This window comes from Ornithodoros turicata, unplaced genomic scaffold, assembly GCF_037126465.1.
Source record: "Ornithodoros turicata isolate Travis unplaced genomic scaffold, ASM3712646v1 Chromosome17, whole genome shotgun sequence".
In the NCBI taxonomy this organism is placed as follows: domain Eukaryota; kingdom Metazoa; phylum Arthropoda; class Arachnida; order Ixodida; family Argasidae; genus Ornithodoros; species Ornithodoros turicata.
Genome location: NW_026999326.1, coordinates 2077196 through 2084361, shown reverse-complemented (window position 1 = coordinate 2084361; position 7166 = coordinate 2077196). Strand labels below are relative to the sequence as shown.

Here is a 7166-nt window from a genome sequence, read left to right as displayed (position 1 = left end):
AACAGCCCAGCGAAACGGCGGGAAAGTCCGATGTCAAGAGGCAATATTCTACGGACAGCAGCAGTGCGTCCGAGGAAGGTCAGCTCCCAACAGGAAGTTACAAGAAAAAAAAGGTGATCATTAGTGGTGACAGCCCTGACACATACGATGAACATACTGACACACAATAGGGTCCTCGTGCTCATGAATATAATATTTCTCATGAGCTTGAACTTTATCACTTTAAATGTACAAAGTTTCAGAAATGTACAAACGCAAGTAGAAGTAATGCATTGGGCGAGGTCCAATCGATGTGATTTACTCTTGTTACAAGAAACACAATTTTCGCTCACTTAGTGACGTGGCAACGTTTAAGTCGAGGTTCCACGTTCAATGCTTCTTTTCGTTCGGCACTGCACGGAGTGAAGGTGTAGCGGTAATTAATTTTAACCCGTCGCGCATAACGGATGTTGTTGTTAAATTTGACGTACGAGGAAGAGTGCTCGTTTGTGATGTTAGAGTCTTGGGAAATAGATTACGTGTTATAAATGTATACGCGCCAGCAACTGCAAACACGTGTAATTCCTTTTTTAAAGAGATTGACGCGTTCATGCTTGATGTCTATCCAATAATCCTTGGAGGAGACTTTAATTGCGTCCTCGATTCCAGGAGAGATGTACAAGGCCCAGGCAGTGGCCGTTCCACGTATACGGCACGCGAGCTCAGACGAATAGTTAGCCACTATGCGCTATCTGATGCGTGGTTGTATAAGCACGGAAATCGTTTTGAGTACACGTGGTCACGCCGACGTTCTTTCACAAGGCTGGACAGGTTTTATTTCCAATCGTCCACGCAGTTTCAAGTAACAGCCTGTACAGTTTCCAACTTCGCACCTGAAATGGGATACATCTCAGATCACCGGCCGCTATCAATGGTGATAGAGGTCGATAGAACGAGGAGCGGGTCACGAAGATTGTGGCGATTACACGACAGCTTGCTGCGTGATGAACCGCTGATGCGTAATGTCGAGCAAAAGATCAGCGCGGCCTTGAACTCTACGCGTGCAGGGTGCGTTGAATGGGACAGTCTAAAAGAGACGATACGCGGTTTCTTTATTGAGGCTGGAAAACAGAAAGCACGAAACGAGACGTTGTTACTGCGAAACATTTGGAAGAGACTCCAAATAGTAAAAAGAGGTGAGGCTGCAACCCTCCTTATGCAAGAATATATACAAACTCAAACAGAACGATATTTTCGTTTGCTCCGCACGACATCTCGTACTGCAGCGGTTGCTTTAAACCGGGGTAGACCAATCCGAAACCCGGAATACCTCCGCTTTATAAGGAATGGAGAAATCCAAGAAAAATCACCCGTGCGCATCGAAGGAGTGAGGATGCCATCGGGGAGCACCTCACGGTCTCGAATGGACATCGAGGACGTATTTGGGCGGTTTTTTAGCCGTCTGCACGAAACAGAAATGCAGGATCCAACAGGAACCTTTCTTGAATCGGGGATAGCTTTCCTCTCTGGTCTACCACATGTTCCAGCAAAGATTGAACAATGTTTGTATAAGACTGCTACAAGCGCGGAAATTAAGTCTGTGTTAAACGCTATGAAATCGGAATCTGCACCCGAGGAGGATGGCCTCACCGTAAATTTCTACAAGCGTTTCTTTCCAATCTTTGGACCAATTTTGCTCGATATCGTAAATAGATTTTTGACGAGAGGAACTGTGCCCGAGTCTTTTAAGTTGGGTCGCATAGTCCTCATACCCAAAGACGGCGAGAGGGAAACAGGAGACCCACGATCCTGGCGTCCGATCACGATATTGAATGTTGACTATAAGGTATTAGCGTCACTCATTGCAAAACGGTTGAAGGAACCACTCCCGTACATTGTGTCCCCTTATCAAACAGCGTCGGTACCTGGTAGATCTGTATTTTCATCTCTCATTTTGGTGCGAGATATAATGATGTATACGAATTCTCACACAATGAATGGTCTTGTAGTCTCTCGGGATCAAGCCAAGGCATTTGATTGTATTGAACACTTCTACACTTACTCTGTGTTGAAAATGTTCGGGTTTTCTGACCATTTTGTATTTTTGATGAAGAGTTTATACTCGAACTTGGAAAGTTTCCTGTTTCTTAACGGTTTCCCGACCTGTAAATTCCGAATGTCCAGAGGGATACGGCAAGGGTGTCCTCTGTCACCATTGATTTTTGTCATGTGCGTAGACCCCCTCCTCCGAAAGCTAAATGAATATCGTGCTGTAAGGGGACTCCCCTTACCGGGTACTGCGACAGTGGCCGCGACTGCGTACGCAGACGATATCGTCTTGTACCTCAGAGACATGGAAAGCCTACAGAGTGCTTTCCAAATTTTCGATGAATACGGTAGTTTCTCGGGGGCACGCCTGAACACGAAAAAGAGTAAGGTTATGTTCCTAGGGAACATTAATGGAGAACTCCCGGCAGGTATGAATCGCACTAGCAGTATACGCCTACTGGGAGTGATATTTGACAAAGATGGCGTGGCATCGGCAAACTGGGGGCAATTGCTGGTAACCTTAGATAAGCAGATAACTGTGGCCAGTAAGTTTCGTTTCACGTGCAGGGAAAAATCGTTTTTAATAAAGTCAGTGTTTTGTGCCAGGCTATGGTATATCGCTAGGGTAGCGAACCCCCCGGCAACGTTCACTAGACGGTTTACATCGGCCTGTTTTAAGTTCTTTTGGAACAACAAAAGAGAACTGGTATCGCGTGATACACTTCGTTTAAGCCGCGCTCAAGGAGGATGGGGTTTACCGTGCCTGACAACATTCTCTGCTCTGTTGGCTCTACGGAGCACCTTGAACATTATCGATGATATTGAGTGCATAGGTCGACCCTTTGTTTTGTATTTTCTCGGCCCGAGCCGTAGAATGCTGGTCCCCCTTGGTCTGGGAAACCTCAGCCCCAGTTCGGAAGTGACGCCTGCTTCCTATTCGTCAATATTGCGAATTTTCCGAAATTTCGGACAATCTGCCCCCAAGCAGACGTGCAAGCACTCCCAGTATCCCGCATATGTGAAAGCATTTGCGAAACACGCGTCGAAAGCGTGCCCAGGGTACAGAATATACAGAAAGAGTGGTTGGAAACAAGCGCCCAAGAGCTCCCCAGTAATGTGCAAGACTTCCTTTGGGAGACCGCCTCGGGAATCCTACCAACGCGTGATCGGTTGCACAGATGGGGCGTTACGAACTTGTCAACGTGTCCCAACTGCTGCAATGAGGAAACCAATCGGCATGCTACATCAGAGTGCGTGCAAATGAGGACTTTTCAAAATATAGTTACACGCACGTTCGGCTTCCCGAGTAGAACAAGAAGGCGTAGACAACCGAGGTTTGAAAACTTGGTCTTAACAGTGGCGACACTCATGATTTGGCATAACAGGTGCGCAGCCGTGGTGCGAGGCAGACCTTGTAGAGCCATGTTTCCGGCCCTCATATCACTCAGAAAAGTCATTACGAGTCACCTCGAGTTGGAACTGTTCGAGTTAGGGGAAATGAGGTTTCTCCAGAGATGGGGCACAAGATACATTACTATAAGCAACAACACTGTGCGACTCCACAGTAGGCACTGATCTACCAAAGTGACTGATAAAAAAAGGCAGTGAAATGTAAATATGTAAATAGCGTTGGTAACTACAGTGTTTGTAAGTGTTGCCAGATGTAAATATGAGTGAATAAATATTCTAAACAGTATCTGTTCTTATCAGCTTAATATCTGATACGAGCCCTATTTGGACTCATGATATTAATCTTATTTTTGGCCCGAGACAGTGTGTCTGAAGCTCGCCTCGGCACTGTCAAGGGTTGCCCTGGTATTGCACTACCTCCAGGTGTAGCCCACCCATCACAAATCCAAAAACAAAAAGAAAAATTCGGAAACAGCACCAATAAGCATCAGCCATGATGACCAGAGAAAGGCAAAAGAGGGAAGCGTAGAAACAACACCCAGCAAAGCAGGGAAACTACAGCAGACATAGACACAGAACACACTGGAGACAACCACTGGGAAATGTCCTGTCTGGCCACTAGGGTACACATTCATTCAATCAATCAATCAATCAATCAATCACTCACTCACTCACTCACTCTCTCTCTCTCTCGCTTGCAATTTCCAATCAATCATTTTTATCTCACGGGCCGTGATGCATTAGTACTAACACCCTAGTGTTCCGTACCCATATACCACGATGTCCAAACTGGCGACGTGCCACGCGCGGACGTAGAAGGCGAGACTGCGACAGAAGCGAAACGGGGGAGACGTGCAGTCTATATCTCTTCTCGGTCTTTTGGCGGATACAAGGGAAAAAGAAACACGAGTTCCGTCCACTAACATGCGCATTTCATGCAGTCCGACTATCATTCTAGTTCTTCTTACACGCACTACATCATGTTGAATTTGGCGACGTGACACTCGAGGAGGCAGGTGCCGCGACCGTGACCAGAGCGAAAGATGGACGTGTAACAGTTATCGCTTCCCGGCCTTTTGGCTAAGATCGAAGTGTAAGTGCGCGGCCCGTAAAACGGTCGTCGGGGCAGCATCGCTCGCGGTGTTCTTTCCGGGAAGATTTTTTCTAAAGATCAGTGTTGTTTCCGGGAAGATTTTTTCTAAAGATCAAAGTGTAGTCCGTAGCGCTCCATCGATTTTCACTCGTGGTCGCGGTAAACTCGTGTTCTCCCAGGAGTGTTTGGTATCAGTGTGTGCGTGAGTGCCCGAGGATCAAGAGGATACCCAGGTTTGCTGTGAGTGTGAAGGTTTGACGAAGTTATAAGTGTTTTTGTGAAACCTGGAATCGGGCCCTTAGGCCTAGCCCGCATCCCTCCGCAACGGCTCTTCTCGTCGGTGCTTTGCTCGGGCCCCGAGAGATGGCGACACCGCCGCGTGCAGCAGAAGAGGAAACCGTCGCGGGCGATTGCGCAACATCGGCGGAGGACGTGAGGGTCAGTGGCCTTCGCTTGTAGGACGTTGCTTCGCTTGGCTGACTTGTTTACACCGCGGGATTCGCTCCGTCTGTGATAGTGCGTGTGCGTACCGTGTGCGTGAACGTCCCAGGATCAAGAAAATACCCAACTTTGCTGTGAGTGTAAAGATTTAGCGAAGTTTGGAATGCAGTTTACGTGATCTGTGCGAGGTACACGGTGTGCGTGTACTATTCTTGTCATCCTGTCGGTCAAGATGGAAAGCAGTAATGATATGTTAGTTACAGAAGAAGGTAGTGATCTGGTGACAGAGGACAGTTTCATTCAATGTCAGCGGACACAGCAACCTGTGCGACGGGGGCAGATACTCACGGTGTACTTCCCGGTACCCAGTGCGTTTCGGTGTACCGAAGAAGCGTGTGAAGTGACATTCAAGAGTGCCACATGGACCACAAATAAAGCAGCTCTCATACACCACCTGAGGAACAGTCACTCGGTAAAGCCCGGCGACATTCGTTACGAATGCTTCATGTGCCACTCGTCGCTAGGTGAGAGACCGAAAACTCATGTGTGCGACGAGATGAGAAGTCAAATGCCGACACCTATGAAAGACGCGTCTGTTCCACAATGCAACATATGTTGCAGAAAATTCCATACAAAAAAGCAGCTACAGAACCACCGGCAGTGGCACCTAAAAAGGATGCGACTCCAACACTCCCCCGCACCGGACACGGAATACGACGACGCAATGCAGCACAACAATATACATACACCGGTATCACCAAGTGAAGATGAAACGGAACAGGAAACCATGCCAACTGATTCACCAGCAGCGAGCAGTGTTCTTGGGAGTATTAATACTCACCTGTCCATGACACAGATGGAAGGCGAAGAGTGCGAACAGCCAAAGCTTGAAGGCAGTGTACTTCAAATATTCTTTCCAGTACCTTCCTACTTCCAGTGCGCACTTAAACCGTGCCAATCGAAATTTGCGGTTGGGGTCTGGACAGCCCAGCGTCGATCACTAGAACGACACCTCGAAAACGTGCATAGATTACGGGTGACTTCGACAATAAACTCCTGTTCAGACTGTAAAATGACACTTGGCCAACGTCCGTCATCACACCCGGAAGTGTGTCCCAAACAACGACTAAGACTGCGCTCAAGATCGTTCCCCTTCAAATGCACAATGTGCCAGCTCACTTTCCCATCGGCAAAAGGCCTTGCAAACCACCACAAGTGGCACACGCTGAGGAATGCTGAAGGGCGGCTTAGCATAAGGCCATCCGGAGGTACGCGTGAGCAGAATCCACAGCAGGACAGCCCTGAAATGAACCGGCAGGTGGAGGCCACACCCACTGATAAATCACTGTGCAATCATTACTGCACCTCCGTGATTCGGCACAGTCCCTGCACTCAGGAAACGCAAGGCGATACTCGGGAGACAGATGAAGATGACCACAACCCACGGGAGAATTACACCGCAGAATCAACAGGTGCCCGGGAACACATATCTTTCGAATGTTGCCACGGTTCAGTTGCGGAAGCGGATAGCATGGATTCTGGGGAGAGCAGCTCCCATGGGGACCGATGTGAGAACGACAACCTACCTGACACATCTCTAGAAACCTCCTGCTCTGCAGGGACTCTCGGGGAAGGCGAAGATGGCGGCCACGCAAATGGAGCACACGAACAGGATAGAGAAACGGAGGAGTCACACATAAGCACGAGGCCAACTGCTCATATAGATACGTCACTGCTGGCTTTACGAGAACATGCCGCCCAGATCAAACGCTGGACATGTGGGGCGCAGATTCAGGAGACGTGGAGTGCGTTTGAACAGTTGCTGGATGCCACGACATGTGAAGTGGCAGCCTTCGTCAAACTTCCTGAACAGCCGAGCAGGAGACAGGGAAGAGTCACAAACCCAGAAAACCCTAGGGATATACAAAAACTTTATCGACGAAACCGCCGCCAAGCCATCCGCCTAATCGTCGAGGGAGCACCCAAACGGTGCCACATCACCGTAGAGGAGTATTTCACGCGTATCTGGGGATGTCAAAGCCCAGCACTCCTGGACTGCTGCTCGAGACCAACGGCAGAGGAGCAAGTAGACCTTAGCGTGTTTACCCCGGAAGAGGTGAGAAAACGTGCAGTCAGCTGTGAGAATTCTCACAGCTGACTGCACGTTTTCTGCAGTCTGCACAGCTGACTGCAC

At 48.6% G+C, this 7166-nt stretch overlaps 1 pseudogene; it reads left to right on the top strand.

Moving 5' to 3' along the window:
- The first annotated feature begins 3705 nt into the window (after positions 1-3705).
- Positions 3706-3877, top strand: LOC135372954 (U2 spliceosomal RNA; annotated as a pseudogene).
- Positions 3878-7166: the final 3289 nt, after the last annotated feature.